This window comes from Buteo buteo, chromosome 7 (assembly GCF_964188355.1).
Source record: "Buteo buteo chromosome 7, bButBut1.hap1.1, whole genome shotgun sequence".
Taxonomy (NCBI): domain Eukaryota; kingdom Metazoa; phylum Chordata; class Aves; order Accipitriformes; family Accipitridae; genus Buteo; species Buteo buteo.
In genome coordinates this window covers 11507757-11523276 of record NC_134177.1, presented here as the reverse complement: position 1 = coordinate 11523276, position 15520 = coordinate 11507757, and the positions used below count along the sequence as shown (strand labels likewise).

Sequence of the window (15520 nt, the reverse complement as noted above, 5' to 3'; positions counted from 1 at the left end):
CAGTTAGCAATAAATAAGGCCCAGTTCTAATTCTTCACTTAATGTCTTTATTTGTTATGCATCAGAAGAAATTTACCAAGATTTTCTAAACAGAAAATGAGAATAAAAGATTAACTGTTTGTAGGTACAATCCTCAGGATGCAGCTGTCTGAAAAGCATCTTTCAGGGTAGTGATTAACTAAATCAAGAGGAAAGCAAAAATCTTAAGACATGCAAAAAGGAATTCCCATGCAGAAACAATCTTGCAGAGTAAGTCCTCCCTGAATCTGCGGGGCACCATTTCCTACTGAGGAATGGCACAGAGCTGGTAAGGAGGTGGATTCATTGTGCTCCCAAAACCAAGCTTTGTATTGACTTCTTTCACTCCTTCTGGCAGGGTGAAGCCGAATGCCTGTAACAGGGTGGAAAAGACAATAAAGAGCTCCAACCTTGCCAACAGCTCCCCTGTACATACACGGTGCCCTGTGAAAAGACAGAAAAGGCAATCAGCCAAAGGATTTCTATCACACCTACTTTTCTAACTTGCTTGGGTTTTTGTTTGTTTGCTTCTTTCCTGAAGACTATGTCCTTTCTCTTATCTGACTTTGTCATTTAATGATTTGGAACTGAAAGGCTGCTTGTATTTACACAGAAGGTTTTAATCTATATTTACAGCACGCGGCAAGACATTATAGAAATGATGAGCAGGGTTGCATAGTGTACATTTACAGTCTTCCTAGCACTATGCATTTTGCTGCTATTATTTTGGTAACTGAATCTGTCCTCCAAGAGAAACTGGATCTGTCTTCCAAGAGAAACTTTTCTATGTGTTGTTTGTTCTCTTCAAATCTTTTCCACATACAATTGGACTTCTCTCTTCCTGGAGATCTTTAAAACAGTGAAATGTGTTTATATACCTATTTGTAGATGCCTGTAGTTTTGTTGGGGAATGAATGGATCTTAAGTTGTTATCGCAAGGAGTAAATAAGTCCCTGTTCAGTGCACATACCTATTGAAAAGAGTAAAAATGCTTCTCTGTTTACAACGTTTCCATCTTCATCCACAAAGTGGCCTGGGTTGAACTGATCAGATGTCTCCTAGGAACAGACAGAACAGGGTCAATATTTGATAAAATTATGGTGTTTTGAAAAAAGGATCAGCGGCTTCAGTTCTGTCTTATTGTTCTTATTCATCAGATAAGCAAATAATGACAAAGGAGCAAAGAATTTAAAGTCCTAATTTAAAGTCTCATTTTTTTTCAAAAATGAGATGAAGCTTTAAAACATTTCATAAGAAGTTTAAACTTTTGAGAATGTTGCTGCTTCCTTTCCTTTATTACTTGCTGCCAATAAGTTCAATAAAATAAATGGTTAGGATTTTATAATGTTCATATTGTTAAAATGTGTTGCTTTTATTTTTCCTATTGTCACTAAGTATTTTTATTACTTGTTCAGCTTTTGAATTACAGAATATCATGACTATCAGTTTAATTTTTCTCTTTGTTACTTGATAATTTCTGCAATGCTAGAGTTGCTTTGAGTAGATCCAGAAAAAAGGAATGAAAATGAAACTACATGAAAAGCAGTGATGGGAGAATATTTGGAAACAAGCCCTAATGTACCTTTCAGTTACAAACTTGAAAATACTTTAGTTTCATTAAAATATTTGCAAGATAGTGCATTTAAAAGTTTGTGATGTGAAAATAATTTCAATTTTGCAAGTTTTTCAGTAAAACCTTTTTTCCATTTTGAACGGCCTCTCTTCACCAGCTGATAAGCCTTTTTGACAAGGAACAGACCTGAGGGTGCTGGAAATTACTATGTTTATTTTCAGTCACCATTCACAAGTTTTCTGTCAAGAGAAATAATGATCTAAGAACCTACTAATATTTAGGACAACGTGCACATTTCATTGCAAAAGGCCAGCCTTAGAGAGAGTCATAACTCAGGGGTACTGACAGAACTGATAGGATGCAAGGGTTCATGTCCCCAGCCAGTAAAACCCTCAAAAGCCTTTCTAAATTAGTCTAAATTACCAAAGACCTACTGATATCAGCAGTTCTCAATCACAGTTGCTTTTCAACTAAATGAGCAATCAAATCGAAAGAAACTAAAAAAGGATAGTGTTTTGGGAATCACTAGCTGAGGTGGCTTCCATTGCTAAAAAGTTACATTAAATCAGTTTTTAAAATGGTTAAAGTGAACCAGACATCAGATATTCAGATATGCAGCATATTTGTACCTTTGGAACAGGAAATTCCGGCAGTTCTGTGTCCTTCACACTCTGTCTAGGAAGTGAAATTAAGATTATATTACTGTATTGCTGGCTCTCATTAATTACAGCATTTGTACAGAGGAAATTTTTTCTGTCCTTGTAGCAAATTAAATGGGAACAACCCAGAACAGCATCCAGCTCATTCTGGACTTTATCTAAGGAGGAATATTCAGCTTTAATTATACACCAAACAATCTATAAACTCTATACTTACATTTTTTCCTATTGCTTTTTATAATAATAATAATAACATCCAACAAGATTAAACAGATATTTTATAAAATAAGAATGCCTTCAAATTCCCATACAGATGACCCGAATAGAATTCAACACTGAAGTTGTTTATAGGTTGCACACTCAAATAATACTTCAAAAATAATGATAGCAAAGTCCTTCTGTAAGAATATATAGGTTCCTGTTACATTTACTGCTCTGAGATGATTTATAAAAATACTTTTATTAATATTTATTTTTAGAGGCAGGGAATCAACTGGAAAATGAAATATTAATCATGTATTAAGAGATCAGTTTAGTAACTGATCAAGGATTGTTCTTTACTCAGAACCACATAGATTTTTCTTGTCATCTACAGATGGCCTAATTACTACTCTGTAATTACCTGCCTTAGGAAGCTCTTACCCAAATTAATTTTTCTCAAGGACTTTTTTTTCCCCCCACTTACAATCTGAGCTGAAACGGTAATTTCTGATTAATTTCTGAGCTGGAATGTTCTAATTAATATGAGTCTTTATCATTGCAATTAGATTGACCCTGTGCATGAGGGAACTTAAGACTGTTTTAATATATCCTGAGAGGGTGAAAGATCATGTTTTGAAAATTCAGTATGTGCAATCCAGTCTCAAATTTTAGGTCTTCTGAAGAGCTGTTGGGTAACAACAAAGGGACATCCTTTCTCCTTATCACTTCCACCATTTTCTTCTTGACATCTTCCTGCCGTGCCTAGTACCCAGCTTAGACTCTCAAATATGAGGACTTTGAAGTGATTTGTATACCTTTTAATCCTTTCTATCCTGCACACTCTGACTCTTCACTTATTTTACTCTGCCAGCCTATATCTTTCTTCTGTGAATATCATTATTAAAAGCATACAGTTTCAAGCTACTCACCCCAATCTTTTTTTTATATCTATTTATATGTAGATATCTATGTTTGAAGTTTAAGCTTCATGGAATAACCACACATATTAGCAACTTCACGCTGTATTGAAATTATTTCTGCTGCAAAGAAGCCAGAAGCACATCGAAGAGTAGCAGTCATGGGTTGAAAAGGATGACCTGAAGACTCCACCTTGTCCTCAGTGGAAGTCTAATCATTATTGTCAGTAGAGGGGAAACAGTGCAATTTATCTCATCTGAGACTAGACTCCTCCATCTGATCAGATGAATCACACCCTGCATTCTGTATAGATCTCTTAAAAATGAAACCTAAAGTGACTATCCTGTATGGTAGAAAGGTTACAGCAAGAAGCAGATACCTGCAGTTCACCTGTTTCATACCCTAATAATTAGTTCCTCTACTATTCTTTGAACAAGCTCTACTCCTATTTGAACATGTATAATTTCTAAAAAGTTGCAGAACCTCTTGGGTGTGCTTACCTTGAATGTCAGGATAAACCACCATATAGAGCAATGCTCAACATAAAGTGGTGGCCATAGTTTCTGTACCTGCCAGAAAGAGGTCAAAGATAGCCTGGATCAAGTTGTCTTCATCATAAGTAGCATCAGCATCTTCTTTAGTCTGAAGATATTAATTGGAAAGATCAAGTTAGGGCACACAAAAAAAGAAGCAAGCCACCTTGCATCACAGGAATATTTACTGATAATATCCAAAATGGAAAAAAAAAATAAAATTAAATGGCTAGAAAATAAGACTTTCTGAATAATATTAAGACATTTTTGAAAAAAAAATTAAAATTAAATGGCTAGAAAATAAGACTTTCTGAATAATATTAAGACATTTTCTAATATTCTCCATTACATTTGTCAATTTATCATATCCACATACACATTTTGTTCTTCAGCCATGACAGTGTTATTAATTGTACATGTTTTCTATTCCTGCTGCAAATCCCATCATAACAGTCGTTTCTAGTTGTACCTTAAGCACATGCAGATCTATTATTAGTGTGTTTATAGGTAACCTACCTGTAAATCTACTTACATTATTACTTCATCATCCTCCTGCCATCTCTTAGTGTCAGGTTTTTTTAATTCATCTACCTATGAGCTTTTCTATGGAGAAATTGTACACTTCTAAATTTATATTAGACATCATTATAATCAAAGGAGCACTTTAAATCCCTTGTTGTTAATGGAGCTTAAGAAGAGTTCAGAGATACTCACTTTATCTCATCCAAATAGTAATCAATAAAATCTTGATTTTCATCTGGTTTTCTTTTTTCTTGTGGCTTTCAAGTTCCTTTGCTAATACAGTGTTCACAAAATTTATGCTGGACATAGTCTGTTTAAATGGTGCTAGCAAATGCGTTGCAAGCCAGGGAAACATTTCATATACCTATAAAAGACATATTTTTGATATGTGGTATTACTGACATTAGCAAACTAATTTTGAATCCTAATACAGGCTTTTGAGCAGTGGAAAAGGCAAATGAAAGACTCTGATGACTACATCTTCACCTTTACATTGAAGGGATAGTGCCTATCCCATGATTCATTAAAGCCTTTCTTAATCCCATTTTTTCCCTGGAGCAGAATTTCTCTTAGTTTTATGCTACAAATTTTCCATTGTGATGTACAAAGAATAAATGAAGTTACTCTGTACCCCAGTTCATTGCTAGGCTGAACTTCAGTAGCAAGGACCTCATATAAAATATATATGTTTATCCAACATATATATCATTTCTATCTCATCACTAAAAAAACAGACCCAGGCCAACTTCCTTGACTCATCTGCTAACTGCAAATAGAAATATCCAAAAACAGGTTTATTTTCTTACTGTAGGATACTGAATGCATGGGGATTTTACTCAGACACACCTTCTCATATATAAGAAGCAAACATATCACATCTGCGTGATATGCAAAACAACTTAATGAAGTAGAAATACTGATCTGTGTGGATTCCCTGTTGTTTATTAATTGTTCTAAACCTATTCACATTCTTGCACTTATACCATTATAAAACCACATCTCAGCAGAAAATTAAAAAACCCACTTTTTACATTAATTCCATTCCTCTACTTCATTTCCTTTTCTTTTTTCCTGTTTTACAAATTGCACCATGTCCTTCCAGGTTACAGAATTACTGCAGCTTAAATTATGCATTAGGTCATAACTCTTGGGCTCACTTGTTTAAATGGCAGCTGCATTACAAAGATTTATCTTCCCACAAACCTGTTCAGATTCCTGGCTTGTATTTCTTCTTGGTCCTACTGCATAATTTTGTTTAAAACTACCTGTCCACTTACCAGGAAAATATATTAGTACAGACCATCATTAAAGGATTGTACATCACTGCGAAACCACTTTAGAGAGCAGGACAGAATGAAATATTGGACTAGAATGTTTTTGTTAGCTGTGGACACACTGTTAAGAGTTTTTAAGAGCAGCTTATACAAATACCTAATGAGAGCAGTTTGGAAGTAGATGATCCTGTGTTTTCTGGGACCTGATGATCCTGTGACCCTGGTTAGAAGATAGCTTAGGAATCATTCTACCTGCATTTTCTTGGAGAAAAAATCATAAGTAGTTTTTTGGGGTTTTTTTTTTTTACTAAAAGTATCAAATTAGTCCTCAAATTCTCTAGGACCTTGATTACAGCAGTTTCCAGTTAGTAAGAGATGGTGGAAAATCATGCAAGATACAAAGCCGGATGAGTTCCAGCAAGTTCTGCAGAAGCAGGCTGCCTTGTACCTTGATAAATTGACTTCTTGACTATATACAGTATTGTGGGTCCCATTCATAAATGGTTAATGATAAAACTGCCCTTGTTTGAGGCAATCTGTTCCACTGTTTTTGCAGCTGCAGTCACAGTTTCATACAGAAGCAAGATAGCAATTTTTTCTGTCCAGGTGACCAGACGTGAAGTTAGGAGCTGCCATCTTGAATGAAGATAAATATCATCCAGCAGCTAATGGAGATTGACTTCCAGTGTGCATTACTGAATTGTCATAAGGACATGCAGAGGTGGTACAGGTGTTGCTGCCAAAAACTACAGGAAAAAGCTACCATTAAGCAATTTCGTGATATGTTACCTTTATGCAAAACAGTTGCTCTACTTAAGTTCCTATGAAGTTAGCTAACAGTAGTGAAGGAAGTAGTAAAGACCCATATCACTCTTGACATTTGTTGACAGTCATGATTTCACATGGTACAGAAAGCCACTTTCTCAGACAGAATTTAAGATAAGCCTATTTCAGAGCTTTTCAGATATTTTTACCTATATTTTACTACTGAGTTTCAGTTATAGTTTCAAACACTGGAGTTGTACAGGTAGTGCTTTTGCAAGAAAGTCCTTTGTACATCTCCCAAACATGTAGCAAGCCTACATATTTCCATTGCTGTCCACCAGATATAGGAAATTTCTGTACTATGATGACGCATAAGCAATTGAAACAAGTTTTGAACTAGGCATCTGGAAGTACTGTTCTGATGCAAATTGTTCCAGCAATTCCAGGTGCACTAATATTTATTTTTGTTATAAAAGTAACAAGTAAGTTGCCTTTTTCATTGTCTATCTATATAAAGTAAACAATCAAACAAACAAAAAAATCATTTTCCTCACAAAAAACCAGATACTGTTCCCAAATGCCGTTATAGTATCAATGGATTCAATCAAGCTGTGAAAATTTACATCATCTTTAGAGAAGCAATGTCCAAAAATCACAGAACAAATCACATTTGAGATAGTATGAACAACAGGCATAGTGAGGTCCAGAGGTTTTCCTGTAAATACAGTGAACAGTATTCACCATTAACACTTACTGTTCCTGCTTTTCCCACCAAAAGGAGAGCAGATAACATTTTATAAACACTTATAACATTAATTAGATTGCTGGATGGCAGATTTCAATTTATGGGTAAAAGGCATGAGTAAAGGAACCTTCAGACATCTAAAACCCACTGTTGGTTAAAAAAAAAGGCAAGACTGCTGGTGGGAATGGAATTAGTAGTAGTAGTAGTTATAAAAATACCCAGTTTTCACAAAACTTTGGCATCGGTAGATCTCATGTTTGGCAATAACCAGGGTACATAAAAGGTCAGCTGAGACATTGTATGAATAAGCAGCTGAATTGAAAAGACAACCACCTTCTATTATTTGCTTATACCCTTTATACCTGAATAGTAGAATAATTGAGCATACCTATAGATTCACCCTGTTATTCAGCAGCACAATCTGAACAAACTTCCTCTCTTGCTGAGGAGGCTGCCACAAGCCATGTGACGTGAGCTTTTTCCACTGCACTTGCCAGGGCAGAGCCATAGGGTTGTGCAGCCTTGATCAAAGCTTTTAGTATTTTGTGCCTTGTTTTTCTTTTCTGGAGAGGGATATGGGGTGTTGTGATACTTATTTTGTTACTGTTTACTGTTACCCTGATTCTGTGACCACGGGTAATGTAAAACTGGCTAAGAAGTAATAACACCAACAGACAGTGACCATGGTGTGTCAGTTCTAAGTTCATATTGTGGGGTTTCACATGTAGCACTTCTGCAAGGAAGTGTCTCATGCAGATCATATGATACAGACCTTTGAGACTCAGGTCTGCATGTATACTTTGAATCTATTTTTGTAATCAAATTGTTTCAAAAGCTACAGGTGAACCATTCTTCAGCAAAATCACCCATTGCACAGACTGACCTGCACACTGAGTCACATACCATTTGTTTTCTATAAGTTTTCCACCAGGTGACAAGACCTCCTTTTGCAGTCGATACTCCTGGCCTTTTTTCCCTACTCCCATTTTCCTCATTGCTGCAAGTCCAAAATGCCTCTGTTACCTCCAGAGACGACCATTAGAGAACATAACACCTAGGATCATAATGAACTAATGCTTATAAATTAATGAATTGATACAGTTAATACATCAAAGAAGCTTCTCTTTGATTCTAATTTTTTCAAATTTTTGCCAGCAGTCCAGCAGCATTCCTCTATCCTCTCCTTTCTTCTTCTGGCTTAGCCATCTATCTTCCGCATATAAACTCTTACAATAGCTGGTTTTGTTTTGACAGAATCAAAAAAAGAAATGTTTCATAAAAACTCATGAAAATATTAACCTTTTTTTCCACTGTAAATTAAGGACTTTGAGACTCTAAATCAGTTTCCAAAACCAGGGTTAGAATACACAAAAAGAATTTGTGAAAATAGTTACCATTTCCACGAGTCAAAACGTGAAAGGTACTGCTTCTTGGCCTTCCACTAATGTCTTCAACATGGACATTCAGACCTTCTTTCACTGCCTGAAACCCTTGCAGGACAACTATAGGAATGTTTGAAACCCATAAGGCAAAGACATTACCATGAATTTTGGCCATCTGTAGAACAAAGCAGCATTAGAACAACATGGGTGAGAACCAGTACGTTTAAAATTAAAGAAGAAGAACCAGATCTTTTCCCTTGGCAGATGCCCCAGGGGTGATTGACCTTGAGAAGAGAGCATCAAATCTATGCTTACGTATAATATAGCTCGAAGTCAGGTTTATTAGTCTATTGCATGTATTATGTTTTAAAAGAGCTATGCTTTTTCTCAGAGCAGAGACTGCCATCATTTTAAGATTGTTATGATAATCATACAGTACTAGTAATCACACAAAAGCTCAGTAGGAAGCAAAGATAGTAAATGCAAATATTAATAAGACACAAAGAATCAGAACTAAACAGCCATTCAAATATCTGTACCATTTCAAAGTCCTCCCTACCACCCACTGCCCAGCCTGCACTAAGGATTCCACAGTAGAACAACAAATCAATGTAATTAATATATACTTCTAAAACAAGTTATTAAACTAACTAGTCAAAGTTCATATTTGAATTTGACCACAGAGTTTAAACTGTGTCTGTAGAGCTCTGTAATAATGTTGCGATGTACACACAACTGTAGGAAAGGTACAGGAAATCTGTTATGACAGGATATGTCACAGCATAAATTACTCACTTTCTCTGATCCAGATAAAAGTCAAGGAAATCTTCTGGTTCATCTATTATGCCTCTTTCCCTGTGGCTTTTGATTTTCTGCCTTATGAAAGAACGAACAAAATCACAGGAAAATGATGTTTTCTGTGCAGGTCCTGGGAAGTGGTCTGTAGCCCATGGGAAAATTTCACACATCTGTGAAGCAAGCATTCCGCACAGATGCTGTAAGTTACATGACATGAGCAAGACTATCATAGAGATACAGCATAGACATTTTTGGTGCTAATTTGCTGAATTAATTTCTCTAGGAAAAACACTGTAGCATCAAAGAGAAATGCGGGGTACATGTTGAGTACATGAACACACATTAAAACCACAAATTAAAGACAACACAGTTTCCACCCTGAATTCTTTCCTATCCTTACTGCATAACTTAACTTGCATTTACCCTGTTAATTCACCAACTAAAGAATCCACTTCTGAAGTGAGATTTAATAAATGTTTATATATATTACCTTAGCACACAGAAAAAAAAATCGTTCTCTTTTATTCTGATACAAAGAGTATCACCTTTTCACTTTAACAATACTGGTGTTTCCATTACAGAAAAGTTCAGCATCCCAAGCACATCGCCCTTGCTGAGAAATTCTAATAAAGATTATTAATGTGATATTAATATAATAGTTGAATGATGCCAAAGCACTGCAGGTCCAGTTCATATTCATAGCCAGACTTTTTATCAGTATTTAATGTGTATGAAATAATGCAATAACTATAATAATATATATAATATAATTATATTGCATAATAGTGGAATAAATAATGTGCTCAATAATAAAATAATTTGCATATTAAATAAGTCATTTTTTCATATGGCAAAGGTAGCTGTTACCAAAAGCCACTATACAGTTGTATGCTCCAATCAGCTGCCATAAGGTTTCATCCTCTAGGGAGAAACAATGTCCAAAAACCACAGCACAGATCACATTAGAGACAGCATGAACAATGGGGAAAGGAAGGGTCAACAGCTCTTCCTTTCTTTATGTCCTTTGCTATTTTGGAAGCAAGATCACAATGACATTTTATAATAAATGTCCTCTATGCTATTTAGACTGTTAAACTGAAACACCCAAAACTCGCTGGCAAACAGCAAAAGATAAACCTCATTCAAAAATGAGGATAGGAAGGCCTCAAGTCTTTAACTCCCAGCCTTTTGTTTGTTTGTTTGCTGCCTTTCTTATTTTTCATTTTGTTTTGTTGTTGTTGGTTTTTTTTTTTTTAAATCTTGATCTTGGTGTTGATACCAAAATACACATTTCCAAAGTCTGACTGTACAAACAGTTTTGACTGCACTCTAAATCTAAGCTGTGCTCCAAACCCATTCATTTCTGGAGTAAAAATAGTTAGTCTTCACCCTTAGAGTCATGCAGACTATGTACTATGTCAAAAGCCCAAATGCAGTTCCCAAGCACCTTCTCAATGGCATACAGTTTTTGTCCCTGAAGAACTTGACCAGATAATGGGCCAGTCCTGGAGGGTGCACACTGAGAACTTCTTCTCCCTTCTTTTATAGTGTGTTAGTCGATGGTCTCAACATGCGCAGTCCCATTCCCAGGATTCTCTGGAATCAGTTGGTGAGCTTTGGGGGAGGGGGTTCATTGCAGAGTTGCCTCTCTTTTTTCTGCTGGCATGACCGCTTAAGATAGAAGCACAGTCCCATCTTCCATGGGGCCTCCTCCTCCAGGCACACATGCTGTGCTCCTTCTTCTGGTCACTTAAGATAAGGAATTGCGGCTTTGGAGAAGTGCAGTCCCACCCTCTGTGGGGCCCTCTCCTCCAGCCACATTGTCCTGTTCACAAAACTCCAGCATTTTTACAGAGGCTGTTTTCTCCAGCAAAGTTCTTTAACGAATGTTTGAGACATTGACTACAATTTGTCAGACCATCACACCCTGCTACAAATTGCTAGCGCTAGGGCCGCTTGTCACAGCCCAGCTACCTTACTCCACATCACCCAGATAAAAGGTGGCAATAAAGACCCTTCCAAATGGACTGAAGTGGTCCCAGACTTAATCATCTCTATTCCTTAAAGATGTTTTTCTCTACTTACATTAGCTAGTATTATAAATTAAAGCTTTCCAGATCATAGTCCACATGCAACAAAGCCTGACTGAGGATAAAGGCATCTGCACTATATCCTCTGGGTAAGATGCTGGTGGAAACAAGTTCAATCATTTCTGTTTTAAATGCAGCACCCTCTTTAGTCTCCATCCACTGTAATTCAGCAGTGTCTAATATAAATGATAGCAAAATAAGAAGCTCTGAACAAGGTTATGTTGCACCTACAGTCTGGCTAATAGATTTAAAGCTCCAGTGACCTTCCTGTGCCTTCGGACTTGCCAAAAGGCTAGACCTTGTTCAACAGCTCAGTACATGCTTTCCTTACAGCAGCCTTTGCTGTAAATAAACAACTGTGAGCATAAAGAACTACTTTAGCCTCAGCTTGCAGAGGAGGCTGCAAGCTCCAGATTATTTCAAATCAGGACACACACTTAGACAACACTACGAATGGACAAGCAAGACCTAGCTAGGTACAAATATTGCCGCTCTGATGAGATTCTGAAATACATGTGTGACAGTAGGACTTTGTAGACAATTTAGAGTAATGCTGCAGAATTATATCATTCACCCTGAGCAGACAGAATGGGTGAATAGGGAACCAAGGGCTTGTCAGTAAAGAAAACATGAAATGAAACAAAGAAAGTCAAGGATGAAGTCCTTCCACAGATATGAACATCTTACCCCTTCCATTTGCCATTCTGTTGAAGACATAGGTCTGTAGTCGCCTGGAAACATCCTCTGAGCTGGTGGCAAGACTGTCCTTCACAGCGTGGAATCCATACAGCATCACCATAGATTTGTGACCCAGCCACAGGGTACAGATGTTGCCATAGATTTTTGCCAGCTGTAGGTTAGATCAATGCCAAAAAAATACCCATGGGAGAAACATCAACCAAAATGCACGCATAATGGGTTGCTCTCTTCCAGCATGACATTACTCAGAGGTTCAGGAAGTGAAAAGGGACTGTGATTTTGTTTTGCAGTGAGAGTGCTTCCCACAGTAAGGTTCTGGGCTCGCTCTGGGAACCCACTATTCACAGCAATGTGAATGATAAAAGAATAGATGCTCCTCCCTTTTTTAAACTTGGCTTGGGTTGCCTTTGCAATATTAATGATTAGGAAAATGCCCCTGACCAAGTGTTTACAGATCCATATTAGGTTTCACGTGAAACTTCACCTGCCCATTCTTGATTACATTTTTCAACCCCATATTTCATCTCCTCAGCCAACAACTAGACCTTCTTGAAGTTACATATTCCAGGTGTAACTCTCCTTCTAGTACTGCAAATTTCAAGTTTCAATGGCAGGACCTCTTCCCCTCTTATAAAGAAGTACTGTCAACTGAGGCATCTGAGCATAGATCCCATCTCTGCTTGGCTAGTGATGGGGACTGCTCTCAGGCAACCCTGTGGGTATTCAGCAAGGACAAAGTCCCTGACTCCAGGCAAAAACACAGTACAGCTTGTTCTCCCACAGTGATGAACATGTATCCATCAGAAAAGTTTAACATTAAGGTGTTTTAAGTTCCCTTTTCCTGAAGCCAACATTCTCCAGCTGCAGCCAACTACCCCCTGACACGCAGGTTACACTTAGCACCTAAGGAGAGGTTGCGACTTGAAAAAATATATCAACACATTGGATTCTTTCGTGAAGTTTTGGCTCAGTGTAGGATGTTGAGCACTGAAAGAACCTGTATTAACATGCTTAGCATGGATCTAACTCTTCCCATCAGTTCCTTCCTTTCACCATCATTTACATCCTTAGCTCATCTGCAAGGAGCAATTCCCAGACAGGACTTCAGAAAAACAATAGAGCTAAGGTTTTGGCTGCATAGGGCATACAATCTTGTTTCCATCCCATGATAGGAGAAGACATACTGGTGTGCTTTTCACTCTTCTGAATTCAAGACACCTTGTTTTAGATGATTTTCTGTATGTGCCTGTGGTGGGAAATGTGAGAAACTTTTTTCTTTCAAGGCAAAAAGCCTCCCTTAAAAACAGAAGTCTTTTTTGAGGCAAAATTACTGTCCACAGTTCTGTTTAACTTGCACACATATTAGCTTTCACATGAATTAGACTGTCTGCAGATTTTACTTAACTTGTTTAGGCACTTTATTTAACTTCCATGATTCACCTTCCCTCAGGGTTAAGTTCTCCCTGCTACCACATTAGCCTATCAACAGACATCAATAATTTTTACAGTTTGTGCCTCAACAGCTCTTTAGTTCGCATCTGCAAATGCATACCTCTTTCAGTTGATCAGTTCTAAAATTTATCCTCCAGATGCTTCCAACGATGGGAAATAGGGTTGGTCCAGGAAGAAACCCACAACTTTTCCATTGCAATTTCAGGAACTGCACACCCAGAAGAAACAAAACCAGGGAAATGAGAATTACACTTATCATCATTTCACACCTCCAAACTACTCTACCACTGAGAAAAATGCTATGAATCTGTCTGTGGAAATGGCTCTATATTGTTCTTCTTAACTCTTCCCCCAACTATACAAAGTAAGACTTCATACGGAGATCCACAGGGCACCAAATCATCAAGAGATAAAGAAAGCTGTTATACAGTCACAGTATGATGGATGTAAACTACTGTAGCTAAGGCTTATGTTCAGCTAAAAGATAGTATTTAGGGCCAAAGTCTGAAGAACCATACACACTAATATGACTCAGCCTGGGAAGTCCCACAAAAGTTTGAGAGTCATACATCTTCTTTCCTTTGCCTCCTAAATTCCAAAGGAGGTGGTTCCCGACAAGTCGCTTAGCAGACAGGGCACCATAAGTCATCACAAGGTTCACTACTGCAACTTGCTTTGGCACTTCTAAATCAGCAGGGTCTCCAATTTCTACATTGCCTAGGGGCTGAAAAAGCAAGGAGTAGAAGCAACTTTAAGAGAAAACAGATTTTGTCATCCCAACAGTAGTAGATAAAATGGGAGATGAGGTCTGAAATCCTATCCCAAATGAATAATAATAAAAAAAAAAAAAATTATCTGAAAGGAGACTGAAGGGAATACCTAAATCCATCATCTTGTCCCAAAACACCAGAATTATTCCATTTCTGTTTGCTTTCCAGTGGTGGAGATTCTCAAAATTTTCAAAGCAATCTACTGTAGTCCATAGATTACATCAAAGTCAGTGAATAACACATAAGAAAAGTAAGACTCTTAAGTTAAGATTTGCTACACGTTGGTATAAACCTCTCCTGGAAAGCTTATGGGGTCCACCAATCAATAAAAGATTAAAAGTTTTGCCTCTTTCTTCAGTTTATTTGTTCTTTTTCACAGATAAAATAGAACCTGTGCATTTTTTCATCTCCAAAATTTGCACCAGGAAATTTTAATCCTTAACATAAAAAATAAAATAAAATAAAATTTAGAAGACACCCTACAACCCACTGGACAGAACAATAATATCTCAATTGTGTTCCACACAATATCATAACTTAACCTAGAATATGATAAAAGGGGAAAGTAGATATTCTCCTAATACTTCAGTTGCACTTCTAAAAAAAAACCAACCAAACAAAAAAAAACCCAAAAAACCCCAACACATTAATTTAGCTTTATGCTGCATGAATTCAATTCTTTTTCATCTCAGAGACTATATCCTAACAGACAGTTATTGTGTAGATGTTTCTTCTTCTATAAAAGAAACCACATAATAATTGTAGTATTTCAGAAAGGTAGTAAAGTAATGCATCCTTGGTATTTTAACATTTAACCACAGGGAACTGCATGAGGTGTTACCATTCTGCAAGACACTTGATAACCTTGAATAACTGTTCAATAATTAGCATTTAGACCCAGTATCAATAATAAGAAGGAAATAAAATTCTAAGTAAAAAAAAGAGACAGATCACAATTAGAGATCATAAAAGAGAGTAGGCGTGGCTTGGCTAACTGCAAAGGATCACATATTTCAGTTTTCTAAGGACTTCAGCTTGGAGAACTGTAGATTGTCAGAGGGAGAGAGGGGGGGGAGAGAGAGATGGCTAAAGCAGACATATATTCTTGAGAAAGAGTTTGA

General features: G+C 37.0%; 1 pseudogene; it reads right to left on the bottom strand.

The window, feature by feature from the left end:
* Positions 1–176: 176 nt before the first annotated feature.
* On the bottom strand, positions 177–15290 carry LOC142033268 (cytochrome P450 2J6-like; annotated as a pseudogene).
* Between the last annotated feature and the right edge of the window lie 230 nt (positions 15291–15520).